The sequence below is a fragment of the Rhamphochromis longiceps genome, linkage group LG13, assembly GCF_057381845.1.
Source record: "Rhamphochromis longiceps isolate RC_006_pf linkage group LG13, R_longiceps_female_GT1.1, whole genome shotgun sequence".
In the NCBI taxonomy this organism is placed as follows: Eukaryota; Metazoa; Chordata; class Actinopteri; order Cichliformes; family Cichlidae; genus Rhamphochromis; species Rhamphochromis longiceps.
Genome location: NC_140569.1, coordinates 8,588,805 through 8,608,415, shown reverse-complemented (window position 1 = coordinate 8,608,415; position 19,611 = coordinate 8,588,805). Strand labels below are relative to the sequence as shown.

Below are 19,611 nucleotides of genomic sequence, written 5' to 3'. Positions count from 1 at the left end.
TCTAGGTCCAGGGAGAGAGAGAGAAACCACAAGAGAGAGAGATTCACCCCCTATTCTTCTGTGCCCTGTCTGGTACGTGGGAAACCACTGGGGAGAGCGATTTATGGCCAATTGAAGCAGCAGCAACATCTCTCGGAAGGCAACGAGTGGATCCATAGCAACGATCCTAGCGGGGCATATTAATCCCCTGCTTTATGTAGTGCTAAGTGTACAATAGTAATCAGGATTGGAGCAGGCCCCACTGATCATTAAGGGAAAAGGCTATATAAAGAATTCATAATGGGATTAGCCCACGGCGAATGGAGAAGGAGAGAGAGAAACAAGAGAGTGTGGGGGTAGATGTCTGCAGGATGAGGACAGGGAGAAATGGGCAGAGGGAGGGTGGGTGGAAGGATGCAGGGAAGGGAGGGGTGGCACAATGCTGGAATTAAATCACCCATCAAATTGCATGGAGGAATTTTAATTTACAGGTTAATGTCTTATTGTGTGACTAATCATAGGCAACCGTTTCAATGAGCCAGTGGAAAACCAGGGGAATCTGAGGCTGCTGCAACCAAATGGAAATACTATGTGTAGTCATTCCTGATGGAAATACAGTGTGTTAAGTAAAGCATAAATTATTTCAGTGTTCACAGAGGATCTTAATTCACTCAAAGCCTAATACAACAGGCTCAAAAGGCAAAGTCAGAGAAAAAAAAAATTCTGTTTTGGCAGCTACAAGGAAAAGATTTGGTGCAGTTGTAAATGAAGTAAAACAGGTTTATCTCCACAGGAGTCTGACTTTCACCTGCACACAGATATATAAACAACACAAAACCCAGAGTTGTTGAAGGAATAATTTTAAATAAACCATATAACATGAATGACTATACATATATAATGGCCTGTCCTTTACTGAAAATATATGACAAAATATCCTTCACAATTCAATATGCAAGTCTGAGAGTCAGCAAGGAATTAAAAATTAAATACAGGAAGCTAAATCGCCGTGTGAAATTAGACATTTTTATTAGGCTAACATAACTGAAGAATTCCGACATATGATCTGATATAATAACCCAATACAAGCTGTCTTCTGCTTTCATCTAATAACCCCCTTTAATCAAACCAGACGTAACACACTACTTCTGTTTTGGTTACCCAACAAGTACCACACATCCACGGACAATTTCTGGAATTAATCTGGTCTGCTGAAACTTCCACTTTATTTTAAACATTGATGAAAAGTGAAAGGTGAAAGGTTAGCTTTATGAAGCTACTATAAAAGACCTGAGTCCAGCTTAAAGTGCTAAAAGACGTCTAATTGATACATTACTAGGCTAAACCAACTTAAATTTGGTTCAGATGTTAAAGTTTAGACCTTTATGTCACACATAGGTATTGCTAACATGTGCCTTTTTTAATTAAACATTTATTTTGGTTTATAAAATATTGTTGTCTGAATATATCCAGATGTTTAGGCTAAGGCATAATACCCATTATATACATTGCAGATGGCAGGAAACCTTATTTCTGGGTACTTTTTCTGAAATCCCCTGCCCAATTCACATGCACAGTTGACACATTAGGATGTAAATTCTCCACGGATGAGTCCACAAAAAACAGGCAGGCACAAAGACTCATGGACAGACCCTCATTCTTGCCATTTGATTACAAAATTTTCATCACTCAAACACCCTAGCGGACTCACAGACACAGAAAATATAATCCCGGCTTTATGCTGCTGGACTATAATGTTTGTAATTATTATGTTTCTAGAGCAGTTCCAGAAGAGGCTGAAGGGGATGATGACACGTTCTGACCAGTGTGGGAACACCTCTGGATCCTCCAGGAGCAGATGGACATGGCTGAGAAAATGTAGGCCTGGGCTATTGTGTTAAATACGCTGCCACCACAAACCACAGTGTAGAAGCATTGAAAAAGTGATGGACAGGTGGATTTATTGGACTGAGAAACATAAGGACTGTAAGATTACCGTTAACCCAAGGTGGTTTACAGTAAAGACTAAAGAAGTAACGAATAATCCTCTAATAGTAACAGAATTATCTTTAAGTGCGCAATAAGCTTCATACAATAATGATCATTTCACTTATTCATGTGGTGCATTAATTGTAATTCACACCAATTCAAGCTGTGCAACACATAGACAAAAGGACAGCTAGTGAGGATGCGCAGCTCTACCCTGTGTCATGTGTTACAGACCAGAAAACATCAAGTGATCCTGTTAGCACCCTTTTAAAGTAGGTCACTGCCAAATGTGCTAGATGCCTCACTTGAACCCCCTCTGTCACACCCTGAATTATGAAACTGTTTTGAATGGGTGTGGCTTAGTTCACTTACATTTAAATAAAAAAACTGAACAGCCTAATGCAAAAAGAACCATGACCCTATCACCAGGATAGTAACAGTCACAAAGTAAGTTTAGCTGAAGCCTTTCCTTTACTAATTCTATCTAGCGCCTTGGCTCAGCTCACTTTAGGTAGCTCCTTCATCAATCCAGCAGACCGGGGGGAGGACTTTATTACAGCCACAGCTCGTTAGCTTGAGTGGTCTTAATGAAGCAGCGTGGCGATCAGACAGAAATCATGCTGCCGAGGCCCTGCGTCATTACACCAGCCTTTAATTACGTTGATATATAGCTTAGACAGGCCTTAATACCACGGAAATTCACCAAGTCTTACCGGACTTCAGCCTCCTACACTCTATCACACACATAAGCTTATTTCCTCAGTGTAGTTCACTCTCAGAAACATATTCAATAGCTCTTTTTTTACTGAAACTGTTGACAGCCAATATGCTCTGCAACTCTTCCACTTACATTTCCAACATGCTCCTCATAGATTTGACAGCATTTTAACACCAAAACTCAACAAGAATTTTAGATTTGTACCAGACTTTCTTCTTGTCAGGGTAAAGACACCTCTAAAACGCCATTTAGAGCATAGTTAGACGCCACAACTCTGCTGACAGTGTGGATAGTGTTTTCAATCCCAGCCTGCTTCTCTGCACAGCAGGTGGGAGAGAGAACCTCAGGACAGATAGGGAATTGAGGCCAAGTCTTGGGGCAATCGGAAAAGAAACTTGAATGAGAGAGACAACAGACTTGAAAAAGGTACTGTTGTGATTCATTACTATTCATGAGTTAACTTCAAAATCTATTCCCCAACTGAGTAGAACAGAAGGACTTCTAGAAAAAGGCCCGTGAGAGGTTTCAAAATAAGTGAAACATCAGATTTAGAGTCAAACCAAAAGGAAATAATACCAGGTCTGCTTAGGGTTCCCAGTAGGTTATACTTTAAATAATACTTAAAAGGTATGCTCACCTAATTTTTCTATTTCTAAACAGAACATGTGTTCTTAACTTTAATACATTACATTGGTCATAAGCACCAGTCCTTGGTTATCCATGGCTTCTAGTCATCTTCAATCTGTAACACATGAGTGAGAATTTGTCAAAAATTATTTCAAGTAATATCTCTGTGTGGTCCCTGGTTCTCTTTAAGTAATTTTCTAGATAAAAACTCGGTCTCAAGTCTGCAGAAGTAAAGCATTACTGTCTGCCTTCCACTGCCGCTGTTCTGTGAAACATATTCCACTTTTCTTTCATTGGACTCAGAGTTATGATAGCTATATTATGTCATGCTTCCCTACCTCCTTCATTATTCAAAATGAACAGAAATCCAGTTATATAATACGAGGGCAGAAGTTCTTATGAGATTTGGAAAGCTCAGCACTAGACATCTCCCCTCTGTGTTAATTGGTTTTGCTTCTGAAAGCCCATCATTTTCTTTCAGGCCCATTAACCATAATGCTCCAGAGTCCTGGATTAGTTCACACTCACTAAGACTGCTGTGTTGTCGTTAAATTCAATTTAACGGGGCACCCACCAGTGCTAATTACCGCTAACCCCAGATACTGTTTCATGTTAGCTTGGTCACTGTTCCTGTGAAAAGATGTCTTTGTTAGATTCATTTTCCTTCACCTTTTGGAATGCTTGTTGATTTTCTTTTGTTGGATGCTAGTTTGAGGTTTACTCTATAACTAATTTCACAAAGCTGATTTCTATCCTAAATCCTTAATGACACTGCTGAATGGCTGGTCATCTTCCAGAAACCTCATCTGTACCTACAAGGCTACATCCACACGTACACGGGTATTTTTGAAAACAGCTTTTTCTATGCGTTTGGGCCACATGTAAACATTTTGGATCACTGAAAACAGGGATTTTTTAAAACTTCTGCCAGGGTGGAGATTGTTGAAAATTCAGTTTTTGCGTGTGGCCGAGGAAAACAGAGATTTAGTCACGCGACGTCAAGGGTGTGCGCCTTTATTGACATCACGCTGTCCGCCATGTTATTGTTAACATTAGATTAATTTCTACAATGGCAGATGTAGACAAAATACTGTTCCTGTTAATCTTACTATGTGTAGTTTTTACACGCTTACATTTACACATGCAGTTAGACAGAGGTGTCAGAGTGAACTTCGGACATGGCTTCTACATTCAACACAGATGCTCTCACAATGAGATCGGGTGGGACAACTGCCGAAAGTGAGGCAGTTCTTCCGGAACAATGGCAAGAGAATTTTCGCATGTTGAGGACTTCATTTTTGGCTCTTTGTTAGCTACTTCGTCCGCACATCGAAGACCTAACAACCGAAATGAGGTTGCGTTTTTTGCATTTACGTGTGGACGGAGATATTTTTTTCAAAATTGCACGTGTGGACAGGATTTTTTTTTTTTTTAAAGAAACCGGAAAATCTCAGTTTACAAAAAACTGAGAACTGTGGACATAGCCTAAACCTGAACAATTCCAGTGGTTACAGCAGTCCCCCACATTGTGACAGAAACCTTCAGACAATCAAAATATTGCAATCGGCTACCATATTAACTGCGAGCAACAGCATACAGATCATAGTCTTGTAGGTCTAAAGTAAGTTCAACCCTATCACTTGTTTTTCACCGCCTTCCTTTTGTCTAGCCTGTCAATTCAGTTCTGTCATTTATCAAGACTGGTTTTGCAAACAGTTGATGAAACCATGAGGTAACATGTATGAGGCCATACAGTTTCTTTCAAAAGTCACTGTGTCTTTCCCTGCTTAAGAATGAATCATTCTGGGTTTATTTAACTTCTGTGCAAATGAGCATTTACTCACAGGATGGGGTTTTCTTTGCTTAAAAACTGACGTTTACCATTACCTCACCTTCACATTTGACCAGCCGGATACGCTGGCTGCAGGTAAAAGATTCATTATTCAGCCCCAGGAACGGGCAGGGAAGGGCCTTTCCAATAGCTTTTACCTAAGTCCCCCCTAAAAGCCTCCCAGGAAAAATACCTGCATTACAGAGCCTTGCTGTGGAGAAAGTGTATTCAGTATAGAAGCACTCCTAGTACCTGAATAAAAGATGAAATATTGAACACAGACTGTGGGGTTTTAAGTTTATTATTTAGGCCAAGATGGTCTAATTGCTCTAATGCAATGGAGTTGATTTTTTTTTCCCCCAAGCAAGGTGGAGTGTGCTGGTTTCAGACCTCTACTTAACTTGCAGGTTTGTGAAGGGACCACTTTATAGTGTACCCATATTTTGAGTGAGGTTCATACTGTACATCCAAGGTAGCAACATTAATTACATTTTAATTTGTAGGGGAGGTTTTACCATCTCTTTAATTTTTCAGGCCCAGGGCTCTTTACCTGAAACTACGAATGGCGAGGGAGTGGAGGGGATCTAAATCTAAATGTAGAAGTTTTTAATGTAGAGAAGGATCGCACTGTATTTATTATTAATGAGTAAAGCACTATTGCCATCAAAACCAAATACACCCCGAGGACCTTTTCAAAGTAAAGGATGTAAGAGGACTTTGAATAAAGGGGAAAATCTTGTTATTGATATTATGATTTACTTTTTATTTAATGTATTAGGACTTGTATCAGAACTTTGTTGCTACTGAATTTTACACCAAATTCAGCAGCTGTTGTTATTGAACTGTAACACCACATTTTTTTAAAATCAGGCCAAAACTACCTGCCTGTCTTCATATTTCCCATAACTGTTTGATTTGAAATACATCTTAATCTCTTATTAGCACTCAATAAATTTTAGCATTGACCTATGCTCTTAAACAGCGGTCCCCAACCTTTTTTGCGCCACGGACCGATTTATGCCCGACATTATTTTCACGGACCGGCCTTTAAGGTGTCGTGGATAAATACAACAAAATAAAACCAGTACCGGTACCGAAAAAAATAAGATTTATTCATAACACACGTGAAAAGACCCAGGAAACAGAGTTAACGATGAAAACGATAACAAAATAACGCTGAAAACCGATAAAAACCCTGAAAACCATACATTTCACACCTGAGCCTCAACTCTCGCGGCCCAGTACCAAACGACTCACGGACCGGTACCTGTCCGAGGCCCGGGGGTGGGGGACCGCTGCTCTTAAGTATAAAATAGTAATATTAGTTTTGTTGTTGGTTATTTAGTCATGAATCTCTTGTTTCACAATGCAGCTACTTTGCAACAGAACAAGGGTAACTACCAAAGTACCTCATATGTTACAGTTACATTTTGCAACTTACATACATGCACAAAAGATTTTAGGTAATATTTGGTGAAAAGGGGGAACCTTCTTTCAATCTTAAAGTTAATATTTAGCAAAATTATCCTGTTTTTTCCTTCACTGGTTTCTTTAGGAAGCAAGCCCCAACACCTGGGCCACGGACCAGTACCAGCCGTGTGTCGTTTCGTACTGGGCCACGAGAGTTGAGGCTCAGGTGTGAAATTCATGGTTTTCAGGGTTTTTATCGTTATCTTTTTTATCGTTTTTATCGTTAACTCTTTTTCCCTGGGTCTTTTCACGTGTGTTATGAATAAATCTTCTTTTTTTGGTACAGGTACTGGTTTTATTTTGTTGTATTTATCCACGACACCTGAAAGGAAAGTGAAAATATTGTCGGACATAAACCGGTCTGTGGGACCGCTGTCTTCAGGGGTTACCACAGTGGATCATGAGCCTCCATCTACCAAGATGGGATGGCTTAATCTTAAGCCCTTAACACCACTTCTACAGCAGATTACCCAGCCTGAGTTTTCTTGCCATGAAAGAAGGCTGGCATTAAAATGAAGAGACAATACAGTGAAAGCAACAGAGAGAGCTTGGCATCACTGCTCGTGGTTCCTTCTTTACCTCCTCATGTTTGATTAGTTTGACATTTCCCAGTAATGGTGGGAATTTTCTTCCCTCTCCTAGCAGGAGTCGCTTTTCTCCCCCTCTCCAGCGGCCTGTCTCGCCATGCTGAGACTCACACAAACGCTCTGCACCGGGGCCTGTGAAATCCCTGGATGCCAGGGCCCTATGAAATCCAACAGAATGGCTTTTATCCCCTGAAGATACAGTACAAATCATCATTGGTTTTATCTCAGCTGGGGATGTCAATTTATCTAAATGAGCTTAGTCCCTCTAGCTGCCTGTCAGAGTTATTTCTCCCTCTCCAACACCAGCCCCATCCTGACACCCTCCTTTCTTTTCATCTTTTTCCTCTCTCCACCCATGCCTTAGCTCTTCTCTTCCTCCTCCCGCCCTGAATCGGTAAGGTTTAGATCCATTCGATGTCGCTGTTCTTTGTTCTCGAGAGGGAGGGGACAACAGAGGATGGGGCAAGTAATGGGATTGGTACCCTGTACTGGGCACCAGTTTTATTCGAAGGCTGCCTTGCTGGCCCAAAGACGTGTGTGTGTGTGTGTGTGTGTGTGTGTGTGTGTGTGTGTGTGTGTGTGTGTGTGTGTGTGTGTGTGTGTTTTGTTCTGAGTCCCTTTAGTGTGCACTGGAATGTACTTAATCTGCCTGCCATCGTAATGCAAATGAAGCTCCCTGGTCCCAGCAGGGAAATGCTCACACATTTGTGTGTGTGTGTGTGTGTGTGTGTGTGTGTGTGTGTGTGTGTGTGTGTGTGTGTGTGTGTGTGTGTGTGTGTGTGTGTGTGTGTGTGTGTGTGTGTGTGTGTTGTCAAATAGTCAGGCACTTGATAGAGGATGCTGGAAAGCTCAAGAGGGGGCATCAAAGAGTGGGCAAAGGCTTCTGTCACACTAACACAATGGCTCAGGACCAGGTCCAGTTACACATACACACACACGCAGACACACACACACGCAGGTCCATTGAGCAGGCTGAGATACGACACCACACATGTGAGGTGGGAAATGACAGTGACCCTGTATTTCCTTAAACAGCTCTGCAAAGGTAGTTGACAAAACTTCATTTTCCACCATCAGCTCTCAAATTGCAAATCTGGTATTTTTATCTATTTATTTATTTTTACCTTTTTTATCATTTATATATATATATATATATATATATATATATATATATATATATATATATATATATATATATATATATATATATATATATATATATTCAACACAAATTTTTGTCATCTATGTCTTTTGAACACAACACAAGTCTTTCTGTTCCTACTGTGCAGTACATTTCAGCATAGAGGATCTTTTAAGCTAAAGACAGTTTGGATAAATGACATTAAATAACATTACGATTTGTTAGTCAAGGCCCATAAAGTGAACTGCAGAACAATTAAGCAAATGACACCCATTTCCCTAAATATATGGTGCTGTGCTGTAAATGTAAGGACACTGACACATGCACACATTACACTCATCTCACTTCCAGCTTTAAAAAAAGTCACTTTTTAAAGACAATTTACCATGATTTTCTAAATCAGGCAAGATTAAGAATGAAAGTCGGACGTCTCTATTAATAAAGCTTTCAAGGTGTCCTTGCTACCTGACCCCTGATTTCAGCACGATTCCCACTGATGAAGACTGAGGACGCTGCTTTTCCTTTAAAGACTAAAAATGCTTCACATTTTTCTTCCTCGCTCACCTCCACCTTGTCTTCCTCTCCTTCAGCAACCCCCCTCCCCAATCATCCACATTCTTAAGATCAAGGTCAAGGTAGATTTTATTGTCCCAAAGGGAAATTACTTTTGTAGTGAGGTTATAGGAAACTCTGTCTCCACATGGCAACTAAAAATATATCCTTGTGGGTACAAGCTAAGTCAATACAAAGGACAAAGGAAATATACGCACTGGCTGTTTCCAGACAGAGATGTGCATTCAGCTGAAACAGAGTAAATTATGCTGGAAGGAAGATTCTCATTGTACCTTCTTTTATGGTTATCCTGTTGATGAGGTTCTACGTGCTCTTAAATACTGTATCACTATGGTAATTCGCTGCTGCGTACTCTCTGTGAATGTATTGTTATAGAGTACAAAACAAATAAAGGAATACAGTTAATATTAAGAAATCGTGACTTGTAATTGGAGCATCAGCCAAATTAACGTGACTATAGCAAAATAACATGTTAAGATTGCACAGCAGGAAATATCAGTACATCGCTACTTGTTTGAGCTGATTTTTTGAATACTTATTTATGAATGACAGGATTTGGACTGTTGTCAAAAAACTTTAGAAAGGTATAAGAGTTAAGGGAACCCAGACACTTTGCGCCTTGTGCCTGAACTGTGGCTACAAATCCTCATTTCAATGCTTTGACAGTCAAAGGTACAATAATATGACCAAACCTATTAATAGCAAGACAGTTAATTAGATTCAAAGATTAATTAACGGCTTATCTAATCTATCAAAGGGCTAAAGATAACCATCTAATTAACAATATGAGTAAGGAAAAGTAACAAAGTTTGTGAAACAAAGAACTCTGTCTTTAGATATCAGTGTTATCTTTAGCCATCACTCCTTTTCTCTCCCATCCATTGTTCTCTCTCATCCCTCTCTTTCACCCTCTTTCATTCCTTCTGTTCCACCTCTCTTCCCTCTCTCCCCCTCACACACAATCAGCCTCCCCCCTCTGCCCCTGATGCTTATTGATTGCCAAAGTTCATACAAGAGCATCACTTAATGTGCTTGCTTTCATGTCCTGCCTTTGTTGCGAGGGCCGCAGCTCACGATATTGCAAATTGATCCGTCTCTCTCCGCCACCCTTTGTCAGGGTTTGTGAAGTGAGCTACTATTACATTAGCCCACTCTCCGATTCTTGCCCCCACCCTCCTCCTCCTCTTCCGCCCCTCGGGGTCTTTCACTGATTCTGTCTCTTTCTTGTCATTCTGAGGATGGCATCGGCATGGCTAAACACTGGTTTGAGAGCTGATTAACAGAGCAACACGCCTGACTGACTGCACTGATGAGCTCCTTGAGGTTTGATGATGTAGCCAATAAACGGACACTTTTGATTATCTGACCCCTGACCTCCTCTGTAACAACAACAAACACCCTCCCACCCACATTCACCCAACCTCCAGCTTTTCCTCTGCGTCCACTTCACGCCTCCTTCTCTCCATTGACCTTCTCTGGTGACGACTTGAAAATGAAGGCATGCTTGTGTGAACACAAACAAGGGTGTGCATCCTCAAGGGCAGAGCACCCTTGAAAAGATTCAGTGTGTGATTTTATCACCTCTGGGAACCACAAGATGAAGCAGGAATGGTTTTAATGTAACTGATTACATGGCACATCGTCTTCAAAAAGGGCTGAGGATTTGAATGCCGCATAAACAAAGTACATTGTTTTTCAAAAAGTTATACCAAGTGAAAGCTCTGGTTAAAAAAAACACACACACACACAACAAAACAAAAAAACTTCTGTGCAAGTTGTGATAACCTGTCCCTTTAGGCAGTGGAAGTAAATGGACTCCAAGACACAAGACAAGCATCCATTAAAGAGGTTTTCTCTCACTTTATTCCCGCCTTGGACAACTTGGCAGAAATTTGGAACGAAGACGAAACACCGGCTCACTTTGACGCGCCTGCGGTCTGACTTCAGAGTCCTCCTGAGCTGATCAACAGCCATTCCTGAAGTGTACATCCTTGACAATGTAATTTCCTGGTGGAGTATTCTCCCCAGCTTAAGGCAGAGTGCCTGTAATTAAGACTTGGATGCCCAAGACCACAACCACCACCTCTCATCACACACATACGCACTCCACCACCTCCCAGAGCTAGTGTTGTCATGGAGAGAAGATGTCAGGGGAAGAGGCTGCAAATGTTTGCGGTGATGGCAGCAGGGGATGGGTGGGTAGATGGGGGGGGTTGCACGAAGAGAGGTTGCACAGGGGGTTGTCTGAGAAGAGGGCGATAAGGGGATGGGGGACTGCGGCACAATCATCTTGATTTCTTGTGCTGAACGATTACATGCCATGCTAATTGCTAGCAGAGGGATCTTTAATAAATATTTCATTCGATGCAGCATCATTACTGCCTAATGTCGTTATTAATCTCCACCAGTAATTTCCACTCAGGAGAAGCGTCTTTGTTAGGGGAGAGCAATGTTTTTCCCCCCACAAGGAAGGAAAGAGGGAGTGGTAACGATGGAGAGAGAAAGAGAATTAGGGAGTGATTCTGAAAAAGTGCCATTACTTTAAAGTTATGAGAGGAGAGGGGAGGAAAAGTGAACGAACCATGTGGAGGAAAAGAGGGAGAGAGCAATAAAGACTCGATGCTAAAAGGGAACAAGAGGAAGAGTAGGAAAAGACAGAATGGGAAGTTAACTAAAGCAAGGCAGCAAATACAGTTACAGAAACATGCCATTTCCTGAGAGGCCTTTTCCATCAGTGAGATCATAGCGGCTAATTTGATTTGTACATGAGAAAGGGGTTGTTCAACTGCCGCTGTAGAAAAAGATTTACTTAGGTTAAATGGCAATAGCTGCCAGTAACGACTGCGACATCGGATACATCGAACAAGCAAAAGTGTCAATGTAGCGACAAGAGTCTTTCTTTCAATCTCACTCCAAATTGCTCTGCTGCTAATTTTCTTTTAGAGATAAGCCAGACTGCAATTCCTAAATAGCATGACATAAAAATTTCCTTGCTCCTAAAGCGAGACACTAAGATCTAGTCTAATACATTATTTTCCTGGAGAACAGCGTTCAGCATCACTAAAACATCTTTAACATTCAACACAAGGAAAAGGTCACATTAAATATGATATCTGCCAATGTGGCTTTTTTCCATGTCGCTAAGATGTGGTACAAGTTTCTGAGCTCACAAGTAGTTCTTGTAGTTCTCAGTATTAAGGAAAAATATTCCTTGGAAATGTGCTTCCACACAGAAGAAGATAGTAGGTGGAGAGTGATAGGTAATTAGAAACTGACAGCTATGAAGACAGAGCAGACAATTAAAAAACTCGGTGATAGAAAAGCAAAGAGAAAATATATCACCTACGTGTCCACGGAACTTTTTTCCAAATCTAAGTTTGGCTTGCAAAATAAAAAAAGGACCACTCTGCTGACAGCATACCCCGGCAGAAGACTGTGCACGGGTCCATACCATGTTGTGCATGCCATCTCGTCTTCATGCAGTTTAAGACATTAAGAAGGCGTGAAAATGGCAGCAAGCTAAGCCTTGGGCGAATAGCAAATAGTATTAGCCACTGAGCAGACACTGCATTTTACTCATTCCAATATCCATCTGTGCCTACGGCTATGCTAGCTAACTGCTATCAGACTGGCTTATTCACAGATATTTTCCACAGCTCTAGTGCTTTTTAAAGCAAAATTCAATCTTTGGTAATAAGTGAATTTGAGATGGAGCATAAGCACAAACTAAAAAGCAAATCCAAATCCATGTTAGTTTTATCGAACAACGTATTTCATGGCCACATTCCAAACTTTTATGAGAATAGGTTGTGAATCATTACCAGAAAAACGATTATATGCTTTGCATGATGTTTCAATAACATATCCATCACATATGGCCATAGACGGTGACAGGAGAGCTGGAATGGGATGGAGTGATGGCTTGAAAGAAGAGAGGAGAGAGAGAGTGATATATTGACTTATAATAAAGAAGAAAAAAGGCTTCAGTTAAACCATCTAGCCACCCAGTCTTCACTCTTTCCTTCCATCTTCTTTTCCTGGCTCACACACACACACGCGCATATTAACACACACGCACACAGACCAGAGCCACACAAACGATGGCATTGCCCCCAAAGAAAATAGAGTGGTGTGTACCATCCAATTATCTGTCAGGGGTGAATAATGGCCCCAATAATATATTCACATTGCCATTGCCGATCAATTTTTAATCAAGCTGAGAAATATGGAGGAAGTGAAGCTAAAATGACCCACAAGGAACTCTCCCATAATGCCTTCACAGAGAAGTCCCTAATTTTGCACCAATCAAATTACCTATTCCCCAGGCCCCACCCGCCCCTCTCCAGCCCCCTCAGCCCATCGTCATCCTATGAGCAATAACGGCATCTCCCAGTGCGGCGCAGACAAGTAGCTACAACTACTCAGTTCTTTCATAAGGGCGGAGGTCAGGGGGCAGTAACCTTATTAAAGGATGTCGACTAATAACAAAGTGGTTAGTAATTACTAGCTGAACAACATGTAGTTAGGGATGCAAAAGTGTGACAACAGAAATTGCTTTCTACTATTGAAAAGAAAGAAGAGACAAGAGGTGATTTTAGTTTTTACTTTACCTCCTACATCAGATTTCTTTAACAAGTTTTGAAGCTTTTTGCCCCTTTGTCTTTACATTCTTAAATGTTTAAAAAAATTGTTTTTTGGAATATTTAAGTTACAAATAATTCAATGATTTATATTAACATGCTGTATTTGAATTATTCCGCTCATTTTAACTGGTGCTTATGTCTGCTTTTTTTTTAAGTAAAAAATGTTTTAAGTCACTGGCATATTGATGGCAGACAGTTTATTTAAAACAGGGCAATGTTTACCACTGTGTAGCATCGCCTCTTCTTTTAACAACAGTCTGTAAACATCTGGGAAATGAGGCAACCAGTTGCTAATCTTTTGAGATAGGAATTTTGTCCTATTCTCATCTGATATAGGATTCTAGCTGCTCAACAGTCCTAGATCTTATTTGTCATATTTTTAATTTCAGGATGTGCCAGATTATTTCAATTGAAGAAAGCTCTGCACTGCTTGCAGGCCACTTCAGTCTTCTACTACAGAGTAATGCGGTTGTAATAGATATATGCAGGTTAGCATTGTCTTGCTGAAATATGCAAGACCTTCCCTGAAAAAGATGTCTGCATGGGAGCATATGCTGATCTAAAAACCTGTACAAACCTTTCAGCATTGACAGTGCCTTTCTAGCTGCCAGTTCCACGGACACACACAGGCCTATATCAGTGATGCAGACCTTTGAACTGAATACTAACAACAAGCCATGTCTCACCATATGGCTTGTTTGTTGTCCGGTTTAAAAAAGAAAAAAAGACAGACATTGTGAATGGCTGTCACTATGTCTAACTTCTTTTGATCCACTCTCTGATATTAACACAAATCCTTTATTAAAGGAATAATAAAGAAGGATACCACAAGTGAAGATTATCACTTTAACTAACTAGGGTCAGTTATATTTATCTAGGACAGTATAGCAAGTATTTGCCATGAATTTGGCTTAGCGTGCTTAACTGTACAGTACACTTTCCTTTATCAAACATCCGCTGTAAATATGAGAGAAATTATTGTTATCATAAACTACTCTTTTAACATGTTGCAGTGGACATCAAGTGCATATACACATAGGACATCTAACATTTTGAAATCAAGACCATCAGTTCTTCTGATACCTTTTTGGAAATGGTGCATGAGTCATTGATGTGGAGTTGTAAATATCGTGGCTAACATGAAAATATTATATTGACTTTGAATGGAAATTCAAGCAAACTTAATTTAAGCCAGTGCAGTGAACATAATAGTTGACTGTTACATCATATGGATGCCTATACACACATATTTCATGGTGTTCTATAAAAACAGACATTTCTTGCTTTAATTTCATGCCAGCAAACCCACATTTCCTCTCTTGCTATAGTTACTCATTTATAAACACAATACTCATATAATTCAAGTGTGTACACTCACAAACCTACACAAACCACACACACACATAACCAACTTTATGTCTGAGCACTTTGAGAGTAAATTCAACCCTATAAAGCCGAGCCCAGTGCGCCTGAGATGGGTCACGTATCTATACGCAGCGCGGGTGCAATCTGCAATGAAAGCTTTCCCATTTGTAATAAACTGCAGCCTCTCAAAAGAGCAATCCTAGGGAGAATCCTGTGAGCTCTCTCCTCACTATAACAACAGTGTCTGTAAAACAAATGAGCAGGGAGGTAATTGGAGACAAACAAAAATTACATTTCCAATAAAGGTTCTTGTCTCTTTGGGCTCCCAGAAGCCCCCAGCCCTCCTCAACTGTTTAACAGCCGTAATATACCCTCTCATCAGCCTTCCTTTTGAGAAGCCACCAGAGAGGAGTTATCCGAGTACAAACAGAGATCACCTAATGTGAACAGGTTGAGGGTTTAGTGGTTGTAGTGTTTTTGGCAATTAAACAGGAAGGTGATGCTGGGATAGATGGATAAGGGTATTAAAAGAAAAGACTACCAGTTTGCATGACCCATGGTTTACACTTTAAGACACTCGTGAAACTTCAGTAAAAGATTTACAATTAGTAGCACTTGTGAAAAGCTGCACAGTAAAAACACCTGAAAACATATTTTATTTGCACTATCAAAGTTATCAAGTCATAAATTATAAATAAATGAGTGAGAGTTGCTAGTTGTTCATGTGAAAAATGGCAACCTACAGAGAAAAAGTGCCAAAAAGTGCTATTGTTTCCATAGCCACTTTAGGTTGGTGAGTCAGTCCTTAGATTATCATGTTAAAATGTCCATTTACAGGAAAAGAAAAAAAAGTCCACACAACATCTTTATAGCCTGACCAAGAAAAAAAAAATCAATTAAAAGCGGATTTTTCTTGTCATAAATTATTTTGTATTAACAGATTACTAGAAGCTCCTTATTATTCTTCGCTTCAGCTAATTTAAGTCAGTGAAATTATAAAATTCCAGGAGGTTTTCATTCATTGTTATGCATCATATCATTGATGTGTGATGTCATTTCAATTGGACAGTATAATTTAATTTCACTTTTCTAGTCTTACTGACCTACACAAAGCTCTTTAAGATTATTTTGTCCAGATCAAAACACTTTCCTCACATCTATGTCCAATTTAGAATCACTAATTAACCTTACAATGCAACTCATCGTGTTGGATGAATCCATTGTGTCATTGTGTGTCGACTTTTAAATTATGAGTTATTGATTGCAGAATCCTGAATTGATAGTTTTGAAAACACGTTTAAATGTAAATATCTACATATGCCAGAATTAGCCAAAAGGCTAGTTTTGATAGTCCCTGTTTAGCATGACTCAAGTTGCTGTTTTTTAATCTTGTGTCTATTTAAAGTCTCGTTCTTTGCATTAAGGACAGCTGAAATGAGCAGCAGAGAGAGGGGGTAATTACTTATGTGTAAGAGCAAAGATCAGCCGCACAAATCTCTTGTCAAGAATCCACACATTAAATACAAGACTGTGTCACATAAAGAGTCTGGCAACTTCACTGAGTTGGAAAAAAAACATATTAATTTTGTTATTTAAAATAACGTTTAAGGGTCTTGCAAATTGCAGAAGTTTTCCAGGAGAAATGGCAAAACGAGAAGCAGACGGGAGAAAGCCAGCAAAAACGGAAGTACAGTATTGATCGGTGTGCTGAAATGCACCTGGTGTTTATGGTTTCAGAGCATTCATAGATTTTATGAACCTAGCTTGTTAGCATTAGCTGATCATTTTCATACCATAAGGTCTGTCTCAAAAGACAAGATGGCAATGGGTAAAATAGAAATCAAAAGGTTCACTTTGAGTGAACTTTTGCAGTTCAATAGGTCACAGCTACATAGCTATCTTCATGTTTATATACAGTCTATGCTTAAACAGAATTCCTGTGTACGTAATAAAACTGATATAATATATGTGAAAGGATTCAGATTTAACCAAAGTACTCACTTTATACTGTGTATAAATTATGATTGAACATGTAAAAAAAAGTCTAGATAAACTTAACTTATCTGCATAATTATCACAAAAAACCCTGATAAAGATAAATGGAAGAGAAAGGATGGATGGAAAATTTACAGTTTATATGTTGGCATAATTTTGACTTAGACAACCCCACTTTGGATGCAAAAAAGCCCCTTTAACTCTTGTTGCTTTGAAACCTGACATCAAAGTCCCACTAGCAAGCTCTTGTAGCAGTTTTCTTAATTTTAGTTAAACTGCATGTTTGGACAATCGATAGTTAAAAAGTCAAGAAAGTCACCAAACTGATAGTGGAGAAGCACTGACCCATAAATGTGCAGCATTAACACTTGATTTCTGATCATTATCAAAGGATTAGTGATTCATGTTGATACTAATTGGCTAAACACTGAATTAGATAATAGTGTCAGCAGTGCTTTTAGTGACGTTGGTTCATAAATATCGCACACACATTTTTACACTAGCTCACTTTATCACACCGGCACATTTGTGCACTCTCACACACAAACCCCAGAGAGACAAAACACACTCTCACAGTAAGAATTCCACTGAGTGCAGCAGCAGTCATCTCCTCCCTGCAGCACCAAGATCAAATCAGTGTGTTTATCTGATGGTGAACCTGACATTAGGCCAAACTAAAGGTCTCTGCTCAGCTTCCTCTTATCTAACCCTGCAAACAGAGATCTCCATGGCCTAGCCTCTCACAGGGGGAAATTGATTACAGCCTCAGGCCAAAAAGGCAGTAAGCCCACAGCTCTATTCATTCCATTAGGAGTCTTGGAGCCGAGCGGGCTGAGGTGGCTATTAGCTACAGGTTGTGGATCAGATCCTCAGATACTATTTGGTCTTGTAACAGTGATGGGTTGAATGAGATGCAGTGTAATGTGAGCTTAGATGCAGGGTTGAGGTTTCATTTGACCTCAGTAGTGACCAAACAGCTGTGGTCAAAGCTTTTAATGAGAGGTCACGGGAGTTCATATTGGTTTGACATATTTTACTTAAATGCATTGACAGTAGTGAATGTTGAACAGCCCATTAGTTACTCTCAAAAGGCCACAGACTGTTTCCTTTCAGGACTTTTAGAGAGCGCATCTGCATACTTGCAGTACAGTATGTGTCCTGCACACATCTGCCTGTGGTTACCAGCATTCTATTATGCAGTTTAAATGTATGTGTGAGACAGACACAGAAGAGGGAAACAAACAGAGTTAGAGAGTGTGTAGGGATGTGTGTGCGTGTGTGTGTGTGTGTGCACGCAAGTGTGATGGTGTGAGAGAGAAGAGCTAATAGTTTTAGGGCATTCCTGTCAGTGTTGCTGTATGATTGCAAGTCCTCTGTGGCTTCCTGCACTCTTTAATGCTTAGCTGGTTTTGATGTAAACACTCTAAGGAGACAAAGATGGGAAAGTCCCTGAGATATTTAACTCACTAATTCCTCCACTGTTTTTCCCTTTCTCTTTGCTGTGTTTTGCTCCGTCTTTACTTTGCTTCAGTCATTCCACTGTGGCGGAAGAATCTGGGAATCCAGGATATGCAAAAAACAAACACGCCCTGTTCCTTCATTATTAAAAAAATAAAAGACACACACATACACACACACCTCACAAACAAACCTTTATGTTAAAACTTTGCTTGAGGCATTTTTTTCTCCAATTAAACTTGTCATGGGCCTGACAAGTCTCAACTTTGTTCGCTCTACCAGGCAGGAAATTAAAAATTGCATCTGAAACAGTTTTCTTCCAACTTAACCAAAAAGGGAAGCACATCAGCACAACTGTTGTTTGGCACAGAAACATTGCATTTAATCGGATTCAATCAGAAAGTATAGTGGAAAATTCAGTCATGCATTAAAAAAAAAAAAAGAAATAGATTTTTCTGCAGTATAGTAATCTAACCTTCAGTCTTTCAAACATTAATCATCATCCATCTATCCATTTTTTTTCCAGGTTTCCAATTCAGGGTCGCAGTGAGGCTGGAGCCCATCCCAGCTGTCATAGGGCAGGAAGCAGAGTAAACCTTAGACAAATCATCAGTCTACTGAAGGGCTAATGCAGGGAGGCACACAACCATTCAAGCCTATGGCCAATTTAGAATCACCAGTTAACCTACCGTGGATGTCTTTGGACTGTCTTTGAAGGAAGCCTGAAGAGAACCCATGAAGGGCAAGCACCCATTCTCCATACAGTAAGGCCTCAGCTGGCCAGTGGGTTCAAACCCAGGAAATTCTTGTTTTGAGACAATCACCAAACCACTGCTTCACCCTTTTAATTATTAATATCAGTTCCATTTGTATGATACTGATCCTATAATCAACTTAATACAATAAATTATTTGCAATTATGTCTGCACCCAAGTCTGATTTTCTTTTCAAGACCCCATGAAATAAAAGTAATGCAGACCAGCTTGAAATGACAACCACCCTTTGATCCTAATCTGATTTTTAAACAAGGCTTGCAGGATTATTGACACATAATATATCTTTCCTGTTAAACAACAACACCTCACTTCAAACCTTTAATGCTCCACAGATAGCTTGGACCGCACCCTCCACCATAACTAGAGGTGAGAACAGTACAGCTATAAGTTAAAAATGTTCAGAAGATGCTAATTTAATTCTTTTTATGGTGTTACCACATGTGTAAGCTCTTTGAAATG

General features: G+C 39.9%; 1 long non-coding RNA gene across 1 annotated transcript in view; it reads left to right on the top strand.

The window, feature by feature from the left end:
• The window catches only part of LOC146655331 (uncharacterized), a 30,861-nt gene extending 11,657 nt beyond the window's left edge, over positions 1 to 19,204 (top strand). The window contains exons 2-3 of the long non-coding RNA XR_014914339.1: positions 1,759 to 1,857; positions 18,903 to 19,204. This is a non-coding gene — a long non-coding RNA (uncharacterized LOC146655331). The remainder of the gene's footprint in view (positions 1 to 1,758; positions 1,858 to 18,902) is intronic.
• Positions 19,205 to 19,611: the final 407 nt, after the last annotated feature.